Source organism: Lithobates pipiens, unplaced genomic scaffold (assembly GCF_037356315.1).
Source record: "Lithobates pipiens isolate NorthernLeopardFrog02 unplaced genomic scaffold, aLitPip1_a1.2 Scaffold_13, whole genome shotgun sequence".
In the NCBI taxonomy this organism is placed as follows: Eukaryota; Metazoa; Chordata; class Amphibia; order Anura; family Ranidae; genus Lithobates; species Lithobates pipiens.
The window spans coordinates 525929627-525946956 of record NW_027507718.1 but is presented as its reverse complement, the minus strand read 5'-3'; the positions used below and the strand labels follow the sequence as shown (position 1 = coordinate 525946956).

The 17330-nt window shown below is 46.2% G+C and overlaps 1 pseudogene; it reads left to right on the top strand.

The window, feature by feature from the left end:
* The window catches only part of LOC143975946 (proteinase-activated receptor 1 pseudogene), a 70011-nt pseudogene that overhangs the window by 12686 nt on the left and 39995 nt on the right, over positions 1 to 17330 (top strand).

Here is a 17330-nt window from a genome sequence, read left to right as displayed (position 1 = left end):
CTTCACCCCAAACTTGCTCATCCATGTCTTTATAAGCCTGCCTTTGTGCACTGGTGGGCAGTCATGTTGGAACAGAAAGTGGCCATCCCCAAACTGTTCCCACAAAGTTGGGAGCATGAAATTGTCCAAAATGTCTTGGTATGATTACACCTTAAGAGTTCCCTTCACTGGAACTAAGGGGCCAAGCCCAACCCCTGAAAAACAACCCCCACACACCATAATCCCCCCTCCACCAAATGATTTGGAGCAGTGCACATTGCAAGGTCCATAAAGACATGGATGAGCGAGTTTGGGATGAAGGAACTCTACTGGCCTGGAGCACAACTGTTTTTGCAGATCAAACAGAGGAGGCAAAAAATATGGAATTACTCAATTCTGAGTAAAATATTGATCGGTTGAACACCTTTAGGATGAATTAGAGCAGAGACAGCAAGCCAGGCTTTCTCATCCAACATCAATGCCTGACCTCACAAATGTGCTTCTGGAATTATGGTGAAACATTCCCCCCATAGACACATCTCCTAAACCTTGTGGACGGCCTTCCCAGAAGAGTTGAAGCTGTTATAGGTGCAAAGGGCGGGCCAACTCAATATTGAACCCAATGGACTAAGCCCCTGTACAAACAGTCGGACATTCTGCCAACCAAATCCGTCGGATTTTGTCCGTTGGATTTTGCCTGTCGGATCTTGTCCGAAACTGTTGCATACACACGGTCGGACTAAGTTGTTGAAAAATCCGATCATTCAGAACGTGATGACGTAATTTCGTTACGATGGGACTACGTTCAGTCTAGTAGCCAATAGCTTTGATGTAGGAATTTGATCTGAGCATGCGTGGCACTTGGTCCGATCAAAATGTTCTACACATGATCGGATTAGGTCTGACCGGCCCAGTTGGTCGGGAAATATTTCCAACATGTTGGAAAATTGGGTCCGACGGAGATTCTGACGGAATCAGTCCGATGCATACCACACACAGTCGGATTATACGACGACACAGTCCGACGGATTCTCCGACTGTGTGTACGCGGCATAAGACTGGGATGCCATTAAAGTTCATGTGCTGGTAAAGGCAGGTGTCCCAATACTTTTGGTAATATAGTGTAGCAGAGATAAAAAAAACATTGCCTATTAAAAATCCACCAAAAAATATATGGTATAAAATGATTTGGATACAGCGTTGCATGATGGAGTAATTGTCAGTCAAGCTATCACAGTGCTGAAAAATGGCCCGGCAAGCAAGGTGTATATACAGACTAGTCCAGTGATGGGGAACCTTGGCACCCCAGATCTTTTGGAACTACATTTCCCATGGTGCTCATGTACTCTGCAGTGTAGTGGAGCATCGTAGGAAATATAGTTCCACAACATCTGGGGCACCAACGTTCACCATTGTTTGGATGGAGTGTGGGGGGGGGGGGGGTGGGTTAGAACCCCTTGTCAGGTTTTGCTGCTATTTTGGGCAACACTATAGAGATTTTCCCCAATTTTCTGTCTTTTACATATATTGGGTGTGCGATTTCAGTTCTACTCAATTCTTTCTCTTTCAGATCAATCATTTTTTTTTCGATTTGCATATGAGGGTAAGTACACGCATCTATCTTACTAAGATGAATATATTTAAAGAGGAAGTAAACCCTGATGAGTTTACTTCCTCTTTGATTCCCTGCAAAGGTAAAGCATAATGCACCGGTTCTCCTGGCGAGGAGAGGGGGGGGTGTTTGGCCGCCGCCGGCTCCCCTCCCTCCCCCCCCCCCTCACATGTGCAGAGTACCGGCCGATTCCTGGTGGGGGGAGGGGGAGGTGGTCGGCCGTCGCCGGCACCCCCTCTCCCCTCACACTTGTTCCAGCCTGGCCGTGCCTGCCGCCCACAGTCTCCCCTCAGCTCTCCTGCGGGCAGCCCACCCGGTATTCCCGCCGTGGTCCAGAGGGCTACCCCCAACTAAAGTGCTCAAAGTGTATATATCTAAAAATCACATGAATCCAATGTATATATGCATAAAACAATTAATCCATGAACAACAAAGTGTCATGCGTGATAAAATATAAAGAGTGATCAAACACATTAAAGTGCTAAGTGCATATAATGAACAAAACCAAAAAAAAATCACAGAACCAAATAAAACACACAATAGTCCAACTGAGTGAAAATTCCGGTGAAAATATCAGATGCAATAATAAAGTGACTTGGTTCTTGCAAGGTGCAAAAAACTCTTTCTTACCCTTCTAAAATGATGAGACCACACCTTAATTTTGGAGTATAAATGGCCATAGCAGCCTATTTATTATTCACACCATATAAATAACTCCAATATCAAATATATACCAAAATATCACCTCCGTAACAACTTGTTCAACTCCAGTCTGTTGGTCTTTGACGGCACCCCGGAACTCCAACACAGATTCCACCAATACACTGCGGGACCTTTTTCCACACGATAGGCCTCCAGCGGATAATCAGCTCGGAGACAACCCCCTTCCCGCAGTGCAACCATTACAGTATTCCAGCTAAACCCGGAGGGGCACATACTACCGATGAGCCCCCCACCCCTTTCCATCACATATGTTTACTGCCACCGTCAAAGACCAACAAAACACCGCCACAGCCCGCAAGGATGACGCCTTACCCTTAAGGGCTCCCCCACACCCCCGGGGCCCGCTGGATCCCATCTTGGAGTCCCAGAGCCCAGAAAACAATCCCCACTACCTAGAGGTGTATTCTAACACCCTCAATTACAGACTCCACACACTCGCCTTTTCAAATCGCATCCCGGACCCCCTATTTAATTGTGTTCCCAGGGGACCCTCAAAGCACCCGTACATCTCACATTTTTATTTATTTTTATTTATTATTTATTTTGTTTTTATTTATTTATTTATTTTTTGCATCTGCAATCCTTACCATCTCCATCCTACCATTACCTGACAACCCCACCACTGCACCACTGTCCCCAAACTGGCAGGTGCACCGCCCACCACTTGTGGGCCAGCATCCACCAACTCTGTTCAAGGAGGAGCAACTACTGCCGACATTGCACCCCCCTTTCCAACCCCCCAACAAATCCTGCAATGCCCTTAAACGAAAAACATTTAGACATTATTTGACTTACCAGGCTGACTGGAACCCCAACAGCCGCCTCGCTTGCCTCCATCGCTGGCTCGCATTCCTGCGGCTCCTCCTCCTCGCACACTGTCAGCTCGCCTTCCGACCTGTGGTCCCAGACCAGGACAGGTGGTGTCATCAGCCCCCTCAGGCAAAGAGGTCCTGGGGGCCGTGGAAGTCCCTCCTTTGTACTGCCTGTCTCACCCCCGAAGCTCCGCCTCCTGCCACAGTTCCACACATGCCCTCACATACTGTGACCTGGAAGGTCAACCTCGTCCTTCCACCGCCATCTTGAGCCGCCGGTATAGGCCACGCCCACCCGCGGAGCCCCGCCCCCTTGAAAAAAAAAAAAAACATTTTTTTTGTATAAGCAGCCCGATGGCCATACTAATAAGTCTCCCTCGCCAAGCCTTCCTCCCCGCGCAGCGATGTAGGCAGAGGAGGTAGTAGTCCTGCGATTCATGGGCGGGGAAGCGGCACCATAACAGCCCGTGGCCCCGCCCACCGAGCTGGGCTGGTGGCGTGGAGACCACCCAGACCCTGCTCAGGCAGATGGCTGGCTATTCTTTGCTGGGGGACCGGATTGTTCCCCCCAGAGGGCTCCTGGTGAAAACAGAGTGCCAGAGGCTGCAAACTCTGCATGCACAGCAACCCTCACCTCCCAGCCTCCATCCGCTCACCTGGTCATCCATAAAGGCCCTCATCCGAGTGACATCTCAGCCATGTTGGAGGAGCAGAGCAAAAAACTGCCTCCTCATTTCTTTCTTCACAACTTTCTGTTTCCCAGCCCAGCCCCGCCTCCTCCTTATATATTACCACTCCCCCTTGGACTTTTCTCACTGTCCCCTCCCCTCTAATCTAATCACTTACTGTTGTCACCATCCATATAACTGCTCCGTAGGTGGATTCGAATATTGCTCAAGAGATAAATATGAAGGCGACCATAGTGTAGTAAGTTTTAAAATAACAGATTTATTTACCGATTAAAACTACTCACAAACAGCAGAGGTGAGTCAGACAATACAGCAAACGACGAGCGAACCGCTCGGGTGTAGGCGTCACTTCCGGTCTCCGTATCCTACGCGTTACGTCACTTCCCGTGACTTCAACTGGGATGTGACATATGGGGTGTCTATAGTATGCCTGTGAAGGGGCGCATGTTTCCCGTGCTTAGAACTGTCCCTGCACAAAGTGTCATTTCTGCAGGAAAAAAAAGTCTTTTAAAATCACTTTGAATTGTCGGCTCCCGTAATACAGAGAACACTCAATACGGAGCACAATTCATTCATTGATTAGAAAGAAAAAAAAAAGCGTGGGGTTCCCCTAAATTCAATTACCAGGCCCTTCAGGACTGGTATGGATATTAAGGGGAACCGCGCTTCAAATTAAAAAAAAAAAGACGTGGGGGTCCCCCTAAATATCCATACCAGACCCTTTATCTGAGCACGCAACCTGGCAGGCCGCAGGAAAAGAGGGGGGGACAAGAGAGCACCCCCCCTCCTGAACCATACCAGGCCACATGCCCTCAACATTGGGAGGATGCTTTGGGGGTCTGGGACCCCTCAAAGCACCTTGTCCCCATGTTGAAAGGGGCAAGGGCCTCATCCCCACAACCCTGGCCGGTGGTTGTGTGGGGGTCTGCAGGTGGGGGGCTTATCAGAATCTGGAAGCGCCCTTTAACAAGGGGACCACCAGATCCCCCCCCTGTTTAAAATGGTAAGGGGGTACAAAAGTACCCCTACCATTTCACAAAGAAAGTGTAAAAAATGGTTAAATAAAACAAACACACTTTTGAAAAATTCCTTTATTAAAAATATTCAAAACTTTAAAAGCGTGTATTTGAGTACAGATAGCTCCCAGATCTTCACCCCAGGGGTCCCCGGTGACAAGGAACATGCAGCCATGGTTTTAAGGTCTGCAGTTGTCATCAAATGGAAGGCCCACAATGCACCCGAACCCCTCTCCTCCACCTGAAGGAGGATTGTTATGCAGACTGAAAGACACGGGAGGTCGTCACACTGGGGTCGGAAACAAAGGGAGAGAGCCCTGTAATTATTGAGCTATTGCCTGCTATTGCCTGACCTAGGGTGATGCGGTGTAAGAGAAGTCCAGCTAACAGACGCATGCCTGCGCATAAGTAGGGGCGCACCAGTGTAAAGAAGGACTTGCATTGACGTGTGCGCGCACGGTTGCAAGGACGGGCACAGGCGCACACAGGCACGCGCTGACGTGCACGCACGCGGGTGCGTGCCAGTGCGCGTGCGCGCACACGTGCACGTATGGGCGCTGAGTAGTTATTTAAACTGAGTACTGACACATGGACCTTGCTGATTGGTCTTTCAGCTAGTGCTTGTTAACCCGATCTGTTCCTGTTTCCAGTATCTTGACTCAGCTTCACCTGAATCTTCTCCTTGACCTTACCCTGTCTACCTGATCCCGGCTTGTGTTTGGCTCTGCTATTGCCTTATGCTCTTGTACCTGGCTACCCGTCTGTGTACCGAACCCGACCTGTGTCCCGTCTCTGCCTCTGCCTTTCGTCTCGGGAACCTGCTCTGTCCGGCTGTTGATGACCTCCTGGCTTACATCCCGGCTACGCCTCCATCTGCTGACCCAGCGACACCATTGACCATCTGCTGACACCAGTGACCATTCTTCAAAGAAGCGCATTTATGAGGTCAGGCACTGATGTTGGACGAGAAGGCCTGGCTCGCAGTCTCTGCTCTAATTCATCCCAAAGGTGTTCTATCTTGTAGAGGTCAAGACTCTGTGCAGGCCAGACAAGTTCCTGCACCCCAAACTCGCTCATCCATGTCTTTATGGACTTTGCTTTGTGCACTGGTGCGCAGTCATGTTGGAACATGAAGGGGTCCTCCCCAAATTGTTTGTGTGTGTGTGGTGTGTGTGTGTGTGGGGGGGGGGGGGGGGGGTGTTAAAACCCCTTGTCAGGTATTGCTGCTATTTTGGGCACCACTATAGAGATTTTCCTTAATTGTCTGTCTTTTACATATATTTCATATATATATATTTCAGTTCTACGCAATTCTTTCTCTTTCAGAAGGATCTAATTTTTCTGGATTTCCCAGTAAGTGCACACATCTGAATACATGAATACATTTAAATCCCTAACAAAGTGAATTGTTGGTCCAGAGCCATTCTATATACAAACAGACTTTCTATCTTCTTGTAGATTGGTGAACTATATCCTGAGCAGAACCAGACAGCTCCATCCCTGGACAGCCACTTAGAGCAAACAGCATTTACACTATCAGTATAAATATACACTATATTGTCAAAAGTATTGGGACACCTGCCTTTACACGCACACAGGGGCGGACTGACCATTCGGGCACTGCCCGACGGCCCCCATGCCACTAAGGGGCCTCATCAGGTTTGCCAGCCTCAATAAAACCAGGGACAGTGTTGCCTGGGGGCCCCATAATCTTCTATTGCCCGGGGGGCCCCATAAACTCCTATTGCCCGGGAGCCCCATGAGTTGTCACTCCGCCCCTGCATGCACATGAACTTTAATGGCATCCCAGTCTTTGTCCGTAGGGTTCAATATTGAGTTGGCCCACCCTTTGAAGCTATAACAGCTTCAGGCACTGATGTTGGACGAGAAGGCCTGGCTCGCAGGCTCTAATTCATCCCATAGGTGTCCTATTGGGCTGAGGTCAGATGGAGTGGGGGGGTTATAACCCCTTGTCAGGTTTTGCTGCTATTTTGGGCAACACTAGAGATTTTCCCTAATTTTCTGTCTTTTACATATATTGGGTGTGCTATTTCAGTTCTACTGAATTCTTTCTCTTTCAGATGAACCATTAGTTGGATTTGGATATAACGGTAAGTACACGCATCTATCTTACTAAGATGAATACATTTAAATGCCTAACAAAGTGAATTGTTGGTCCAGAGCCATTCAATATACAGTACATTCAGACTTTTTATGCTCTTGTAGATTGGTGAACTATATCCTGAGCAGAACCAGACTGCTCCATCCCTAGACAGCCATATACAATCAGGGGCGGACTGACCATTCGCCAACTCGGGCGCTGCCCGAGGGCCCCGGGCCACTAGGGGGCCCCATCAGGGTTGCCAGCCTCAGTAAAACCAGGGATAGTATGTAAAAATCATTTTTTTTTTTTTTTTACATCTGTCTATGAAATGTCCCTTACCGACATCCTTTTGGTCTAAAAATCCAGAGATTGTAGCTGCCCCACCTCTCCAGTACCTTCTCAGCCAATAGAAACATGTCTGTGTATACTGTGTGATTGTATACTGTGTGGCCTCATAATCTCTGATTGCCTGGGGGCCCCATAGTCTCCTATTGCCCAGTGGCCCCATGAGTTGTCAGTCTGCCCCTGTATACACTATATTGTCAAAAGTATTGGGACACCTGCCTTTACAAACACATGAACTTATAGATTGGTGAGCTATATCCTGAGCAGAACCAGACTGCTCCATCCCTGGACAGCCACTTTACACTATCAGTATAAATATACACTATATTGTCAAAAGTGTTGGGACGCCTGCCTTTACACGCACACAGGGGCGGACTGACCATTCGGGCACTCTGGCACTGCCCGATGGCCCTATGCCACTAAGGGGCCCCATCAGGTTTACCAGCCTCAATAAAACCAGGGACAGTATGTAAAAATCTGTGTTTTTTTTTTAATTCCAAGATTATAGCTGCCCCGCCTCTCCAGTAACTTTGTATGTATGTGTATTCTGTGTGTGTATATTGTGTGCCTGTGTGTGTATACTGTATGTTTGTGTATATACTATGTGGCCCCATAATCTATTCCCTGGGGGCCCCATAATCTTCTATTGCCCGGGGGACCCATGAGTTGTCAGTCCGTCCCTGCACACACATGAACTTTAATGGCATCCCAGTCTTAGCCCTTGTACACACGGTCGGAGAATCCGTCGGAATGTGTCCTATCGGACCGTTTTGTCGGATAATCCGACTGTGTGTGGTCTGCATCGGACTGTTTTCATCTGAATATCCGTCAGACCCAATTTTCCAACTTGTTGGAAATATTTTCCGACAAACTGGTCCGATCGGACATACTCCGATCATATGTAGAGAATTCCGATCGGACAAAGTGCCACACATGCTCAGATCAAATTCCTACATCAAAGCTATTGGCTACTAGCCTGAACGTAGTCCCGTCGTAACGAAATTACGTCATCACGTTCTGAAAGATCGGATTTTCCGACAACTTGGTCCGACCGTGTGTATGCAACAGTTTCGGACACAATCCGTCGGACAAAATCCAACGGATTTGGTTGGCAGAATCTCCGACCATGTGTACAAGGGCTAAGTCCGTAGGGTTCAATACTGAGTTGGCCCAACATTTGCAGCTATAACAGTTTAGGAGATGTGTCTATGGGAATGTTTGACCATTCTTCCAGAAGCGTATTTGTGAGGTCAGGCACCAATATTGGATGAGAAGGCCTGGTTCGCTGTCTACACTCTACTTTATCCCAAAGGTGTTCTATCGGGTTGAAGTCAGGACTCTGTGCAGGCCAGTCAAGTCCCTCCACCCCAAACTTGCTCATCCATGTCTTTATGGACCTTGCTTTGTGTGCTGGTCCAAATCCTTTGGTGGAGGGGGGGGGGGGGGGGGGGTTATGGCGTGGGGACACTGGAACAAGTGGTCTTGAATTGATTATGGCAGATGCCTCTGCCAGGAAGGTGGTTAAAATCTCGTGTGTAAGTCTTATGGAGTTAAAGTCCATAAGAATAGAGTCCAATATTTTACTGTGATGCCTATCATTCTCTCCTATGAGCCACCCACATGGGAAGAATGAAGAGGATTGAAAATTCATGTACAGCCCTTTTTCAGGTAAAAAGTCTTGGGTTGGCCTAGAGTTGAGCTGTAACTCTCGACAGGCTCCAACTAAATTAGTTCCACAATCAGATCTTAGTGTCTTGACTGGTCCTCTGATGGCTACGAATCATCTCAGAGCATTGATAAAACTTGAGGCATCCATAGATTCTGTGACTTCAATGTGTACGACACGCGCACTCATGCAAGTGAACATGACCAATGCATTCCGGATATCCCCCACTCTCTGTACACCCCTTTTTCCCTTAGCTCTACCTTTACCTCTTCACACCCCTTTTACCCTGTACAATTCATTCATTGATTAAAATTTAAAAAAAAGCGTGGGGGTTCCCCTAAATTCAATTACCAGGCCCTTCAGGTCTGGTATGGATATTAAGGGGAACCCCGCTTCAAATTTAAAAAAAAAAAATGATGTGGGGGTCCCCCTAAATATCCATACCAGACCCTTTATCCGAGCACGCAACCTGGCAGGCCGCAGGAAAAGAGGGGGGACGAGAGAGCGCCCCCCCCTCCCGAACTGTACCAGGCCACATGCCCTCAACATTGGGAGGATGCTTTGGGAAATTGGTTAGGCAAAGAAGAGGGTGCAGGAGATGATCTCCAGCAGCGTCACATACAGCAATGACACCTGCACCGTGATAGAGTCATCTGACAACAGCACCGTGATAGAGAGCACTGACATCAGCAGCGTGACATACAGCAATGACACCTGCACCGTGATAGAGTCATCTGACACCAGCACCGTGATAGAGAGCACTGACATCAGCAGCGTGACATACAGCAATGACACCTGCACCGTGATAGAGTCATCTGACAACAGCACCGTGATAGAGAGCACTGGCATCAGCAGTGTGACATAAAGCACTCACACCAGCACCGTGATATACAGCACTGACAGCAGCACCGTGATAGAGAGCACTGACAACAGCAGTGTGACATAAAGCACTCACACCAGCACCGTGATATACAGCACTGACACCTGCACCGTAAGCAGCCCCAGGAGGAAGTCAGCATAGCACAGGGATGGTGGGAGCCCCTCATAATGAGCATAGCACAGGGATGGTGGGAGCCCCTCATAATGAGCATAGCACAGGGATGGTGGGAGCCCCTCATAATAAGCAGCCCCAGTAGAAATATGACACCGCTTAACCATTTCAAAGAGGAGGGTACAGGCATATAGTACGGTGTGCTTTTTTTGGACAAGGAAGTGAGCCAAATGAAGAAAGAAGGTCTGTGTGCTCGATTAAAAAAAATGTTTATAGACATATACATGGTCTACTGGTCACATGTGTTGAATTCCTCCAAGATCCATGCCTCATTCATTTTTAGAAATGTGAGGTAGTTAGCACTGTCGTGAGCTAGGCGAGTACGCTTATCGGTCACGATCCCCCCTGTTGCTCCTGCCCTACCCCTACCACCCCTGCGGAAGGGCCTGCCTCTTCCTCTGCCTGTCATTTTTTAAATGACCCTGTGACAAAACTCTCAATCCCTATACCGCTGAAGGAATGCTGTAGTATAGGGCAGCGGTCAGCAGTAGTGCACCTCAACCCTATGTACTGTGGACCGATACCAGTCCTTATAGAATGGCAGACTGTACCTCACTCAACCCTATGTACTGTAGTACCCTATACCTTACCAGTCCTTATAAGGACCTTTGTGGACCAAGTAGGTTGTGTGTGAGTGATTAGCAGACTGTACGTCAGTCCCTATACCGATGAAGGACTGCTGCAGTATAGGGCAGCGGTCAGCAGTAGTGCACCTCAACCCTATGTATTGTGGACTGATACCAGTTCTTATAGAATGGCAGACTGTACCTCACTCAAGCCTATGTACTGTAGCACCCTAGACAGACCAAGTTACCAGTCCTTATAAGGACTTTTGTGGACCAAGTAGGTTGTGTGTGAGTGATTAGCAGACTGTACGTCAGTCCCTATACCAATGAAGGACTGCTGCAGTATAGGGCAGCAGTCAGCAGTAGTGCACCTCAACCCTATGTATTGTGGACCGATACCAGTCCTTATAGAATGGCAGACTATACCTCACTCAACCCTATGTACTGTAGTACCCTATACCTTACCAGTCCTTATAAGGACCTTTGTGGACCAAGTAGGTTGTGTGTGAGTGATTAGCAGACTGTACGTCAGTCCCTATACCGATGAAGGACTGCTGCAGTATAGGGCAGCAGTCAGCAGTAGTGCACCTCAACCCTATGTATTGTGGACCGATACCAGTCCTTATAGAATGGCATACTGTACCTCACTCAACCCAATGTACTGTAGCACCCTAGACAGACCAAGTTACCAGTCCTTATAGGACTTTTGTGGACCAAGTAGGTTGTGTGTGAGTGATTAGCAGACTGTACGTCAGTCCCTATACCGATGAAGGACTGCTGCAGTATAGGGCAGTGGTCAGCAGTAGTGCACCTCAACCCTATGTATTGTGGACCGATACCAGTCCTTATAGAATGGCAGACTGTACCTCACTCAACCCTATGTACTGTAGTACCCTATACCTTACCAGTCCTTATAAGGACCTTTGTGGACCAAGTAGGTTGTGTGTGAGTGATTAGCAGACTGTACGTCAGTCCCTATACCGATGAAGGACTGCTGCAGTATAGGGCAGTGGTCAGCAGTAGTGCACCTCAACCCTATGCATTGTGGACCGATACCAGTCCTTATAGAATGGCAGACTGTACCTCACTCAAGCCTATGTACTGTAGCACCCTATACCTTACCAGTCCTTATAGAATAGCAGACTGTACCTCACTCAACCCTATGTACTGTAGCACCCTAGACAGACCAAGTTACCAGTCCTTATAAGGTCTTTGTGGAACAAGTGGGTTGTGAATGATTAGCAGACTGCAGCAGAAGGGCAGCAGTCAAGTATAATATTCTTTCTATATTTGGAAGAAAGAATATTATAAGTGTACAAGCCTATTACCATACCACTGATACCAGTCCTGAAAAGAACCTTTGTGGAACTAATAGTAACAGCTACTGATTAAACTGACCCTCACTGCCTGACACACTGCTTCCTGCCTGTCCCTATATAAACTGGCAAAACAGAGGCTACTGGAACAATAATTGAAATAGCACTTTTGTGGACCTGATAGTAACAGCTAATGATGATGACTAAACTGGCTGTCCCTGCAGCACACACCGTCCTGTCCCTTTCTCTAAACTGACAAAAGACACTCAGGCTGCTGCAACAATCACTAGCACAGCACTGCCTATCCTGAACTACACCTAACACCTATACCAGTCCTGAGAAGAACTTTTGTGTACCAAATAGCTAGCGAATTTGGGTCACTGTAATCTCTCCCTGCTCCACACAGCAACCTCTCCCTATAGTGACAGAAGAAAGAATGTAAAATGGCCCCCGGATCGGGTCTATTTATAAGTAAGGGGGAATGTCCAAGTGTCCATGTGCTGTAATGTCTCAATTGGCTGTTCTGTACCTCATGATGGATGTGTCATCATAGGTCAAAGTTCTTTTACACAGTAAACGCGGAAGTCCGCCGGGCGAACGGCGCCAATAGTCTGCCGAACGGGCGTACCGCGAACAGCCGAAATTCGCCGAGCGAACCATTCGGCCATCACTATCTGTGACCCTCAAAGCACCTTGTCCCCATGTTGAAAGGGACAAGGGCCTCTTCCCCACAACCCTGGCCGGTGGTTGTGGGGGTCTGCGGGCGGGGGGCTTATCAGAATCTGGAAGCCCCCTTTAACAAGGGGACCACCAGATCCCCCCCCCTGTTTAAAATGGTAAGGGGGTACAAAAGTACTCCTACCATTTCACAAAGAAAGTGTAAAAAATGGTTAAATGAAACAAACACACTTTTGAAAAATTCAATTTTTAAAAATATTCAAAACTTTAAAAGCGTGTATTTGAGTACAGATAGCTCCCAGATCTTCACCCCAGGGGTCCCCGGTGACAAGGAACATGCAGCCATGGTTTGAAGGTCTGCAGTTGTCATCAAATGGAAGGCCCACAATGCACCCAAAACCACACCTGAAGGAGGATTGTTATGCAGACTGAAAGACACGGGAGGTCGTCACACTGGGGTCGGAAACAAAGGGAGAGAGCCCTGTAATTATTGAGCTATTGCCTGCACCGAGGGCCTAGGCCCCAGGGTGATGCGTTGTAAGAGAAGTCCAGCTAACAGACGCATGCCTGCGCATAAGTACGGGCGCACCAGTGTAAAGAAGGACTTGCATTGACGTGTGCGCACGGGTGCACGGACGGGCACAGGCTCACGGCAATGCGTGCACATGCAGGCACGCGCACGCGGGTGCGTGGCAATGCGCGTGCGCGCACACATGCACGTATGGGTGCCGAGTAGTTATTTAAACTGAGCATTGACACATGAACCTTGCTGATTGGTCTTTCAGCTAGTGCTTGTTAACCCGATCTGTTCCTGTTTCCAGTATCTTGACTCAGCTTCACCTGAACCTTCTCCTTGACCTCCGCCTGTCTACCTGATCCCGGCTTGTGTTCGGCTCTGCTATTGCCTGATGCTCTTGTACCTTGCTGCCCGTCTGTGTACCGAACCCAACCTGTGTCCCGTTTCTGCCTCTGCCTTTTGTCTCGGTACCTGCTCTGTCCGGCTGTTGATGACCTCCTGGCTTACATCCCGACTACGCCTCCATCTGCTGACCCAGCGACACCATTGACCATCTGCTGACCCCAGCGACACCAGTGACCATTCTTCAAAGAAGCGCATTTATGAGGTCAGGCACTGATGTTGGACGAGAAGGCCTGGCTCGCAGTCTCCGCTCTAATTCATCCCAAAGGTGTTTTATCTTGTTGAGGGCAGGACTCTGTGCAGGCCAGACAAGTTCCTGCACCCCAAACTCACTCATCCATGTCTTTATGGACTTTGCTTTGTGCACTGGTGTGCAGTCATGTTGGAACATGAAGGGGTCATCCCCAAATTGTTTGTGTGTGTGTGGTGTGTGTGTGTGTGGGGGGGGGGGGGGGGGGTGTTAAAACCCCTTGTCAGGTATTGTTGCTATTTTGGGTACCACTATAGAGATTTTCCCTAATTGTCTGTCTTTTACATATATTTCATATATATATATTTCAGTTCTACGCAATTCTTTCTCTTTCAGAAGGATCGCCTTATTTTGGATTTCCCAGTACACACATCTGAATACATGAATACATTTAAATGCCTAACAAAGTGAATTGTTGGTCCAGAGCCATTCTATTTTCAGCCAGACTTTTTATCTTCTTGTAGATTGGTGAACTATATCCTGAGCAGAACCAGACTGCTCCATCCCTGGACAGCCATATACAATCAGGGGCGGACTGACCATTCGCCAACTCGGGCACTGCCCGAGGGCCCCCGGTCCACTAGGGGGCCCCATTAGGGTTGCCAGCCTCAGTAAAACCAGGGACAGTATGTAAAAATCTTTTTTTTTTTTTTTTTTTACATCTGTCTATGAAATGTCCCTTGAAAAAAGGGGAAATAGATCTGCCGCTATACCCTTAAATGAAATAATTAATATCAAAAAAGTGAAACAAATTGTGAAAAAAATCGTGAGAAAAAAAAAAGATATATATATAAAATTATCAGCACGCTGGTAAATAATGAGCTAATCTTATGGAACATAAAATATGAAGTATAGAACACTATGAAGCCCAACAGTATTATATAAAAAGCAAAAAAGGACCGTGCTACTCTGAGTGCCTAGATCACTCTAGGTGCCATATATCAGGTGCTTAATATACTGGTGTCACAAAAAAAAAAAAAATAATTGCATAAAAGCTAAGCGTGAATACAATAATAAAAGTGCAACCCAAACCACATAATAAGTCAATTGACAAAAATAGATAAACTTGCAATTGCAATAAAAATAAAATTAAAAATAAAAATACAAATAGAAATAAAAATAAAAATAAAAATTGCAATCAGTGAAAGTCCCACACTTATAGAAAAGCCAGTGTGATTTGTGCAAAAAAAATGGGTAACGGGTGAATGACAATGGATAATGGTGATTATCCTCAGTGGTTATCTTCATAAAACACAACTGCTTCTCCCAGTGCACAGTGAATAATAATGTGATTGCTCTCACCAGAGCTCTTACCCCTACAGGGGTGGATCAGCCTCCACAGTATAAGCCACTGTGCTGCTCTCTGGCAATGGTTTCATGTTGTCCTGGGAGACGCCTGCTCTTCCGCTGGTATTGCGTGCCACGTTATGTATAGTGAGGAAAAAACACATCCATGGTGCAGTATGTATTGACAAGAAATTTATTAATAAAATAAGAAAACTACTCACAAACAGAAGGTAACAGATCGCTTTTTGTAAAAAGATCGCTTTTTTTAAAATCCCGCTGGCCGCTAGCCATCTGTGTAGAAAGTGCACGCTGTCTGGCCACGCCCTACGCGTTTCGTCACACCGACGTCATCTGGAGCGGCCATCTTCGTGCACCTTTTACCTTATATAGGGTGCAGTGCTCCACAATGCCTGCGCGGACAACCGCCACCATTTTGAGTGAGGGAATGCCCTCTCCCTCCGTTTACCAATATTGTTCCTATTTGCGCATGGCAAATCAACACCTTTTAAGATGAAGAAATGGCCACTAATTGTTTATTGCGCCTGCGCGGCAAATTGCCGCCATTTTCACTGAGTGAATATCCTCTCTAATAGGTACCGGAGGTTATATTGCAGGAGATTGGTAACCCAATATGTACATACTGCTAACCCAATATGTACATACTGCTAACCCAATATGTACATATTTCGTCAGAGGCTGCTGGGGGCTTGTAAATTCTCACAGTTAAACCAGCCGCCTCGGAACTACATGAGTTCCATATGTAATAAAAATAAAAATAAAAGAAATAATAATAAACATGAGGGTAAGTATAAAATGAGAAAAACAGTTAAAAAAAATGTTATAAAAATATTAAGAAATTTTTATTTATTTTTTTAAGAATTTTTTTTTTAAAAAATGAATAAGGGATTTCAGGGACAGTTAAAATCCGTCTTTTAAGAGAAGCTCAGTCCAGGGGAGATAAGAAATAAAATAAAAATTAAAATTAAAATATATTAGATGGGCTGGATAAGTACATACAGCTACTTGGTGTTTAAAATTATCCTGTACATAGGGGAATAATATTGCTATTGTACCGTAAAAACATATAGGACCAAAACTATGTGTGGTTGAATTGTAAAAACAGTGCCAAATAAAAAATCCAATATATGTAAATATCTAAATAATGGGACGGGAAGAATCTATTTATCTTGTTTTGAATGTATTACATTCGACCCATAAGTTAAAGCTTATATTGGACTTAGTATGGGGACCTTGTGATCATGGTTTTTATCTGTGGTGCTATCCTAAAACCCTATACCAAAGATTTGAGTATTGTTCACAAAGGCCTGTTCAGTCCCCTTTAAAGGGCAAACATTGCCTATTAATTATTAGGGAGGCATCTGTTGTTATTGGCCATCAATATTAGTAGGGCCTAACGGTTTAAAGATGTTTGAGGGGATATGGTCTTCCCAAAACATGGCCAGGATATATGTTATCTATCCCTGGAGATGTACTAGGGGAGTGTATTAGATATATATATATATATATATATATATATACACACACACACTGGGGGGGAGGGTATGTCAGGTTTGTAGTTATAGTCCTTGTGTTGTTATACACTTATCCCCAGAAGTGGGGTATTCCATGTGGATGGGATTGTTGCCTCCAATCAAAAATTAGTTAAAAAACAGTTAAGATCCAGATCTATATTCATTCCTGCCGGTTGTAGAGTGTCCAGGTTGAAAATCCATCTGGTTTCATTTTGCGAGACCTTGATTGTTTTATCTTCACCCCTCCAATGTCCTTTAATCTTATCAATCGCATAGAAAGTCATCTGGCTCGGGTCCTGATTATGGAAGTCTCTGAAGTGTCGTGAGACACTGTGTTTATCATAACCATTTTTAATATTAGTAATATGCTCCCTAATCCTGTTGTGCAGTTCACGTGTAGTTCGCCCCACGTATTGTTTACGACAGGGGCACTCAATGACGTAAGTGACATAGGTACTATTACAAGTGATCAGTTCCTTGATCGTATATTCCCTCGCGTTGGTGGTTGAAGTGAAAGTGCTTGTTTTTCTACTGTTTTTTTTTTTTTACTTTTCCGTCAGGGGAGGAATGTTCCACATTTGAAGAACCCTCTTAAATTCTTGGCTATCTTGATTTCCCTTGGGGGGTCAATTGTGTTCCTTACTAATTTGTTTCTCAAGGTAGGGGCCTTTCTATAAATAAAAGAAGGATTATTTGGCAGTATCTTCTTTAGTGTATCATCTGTCTTCAAAATAAGCCAATGTTTTTTTTATGATTTTTTCTAATTTCTTTGTGTTGTCTATTAA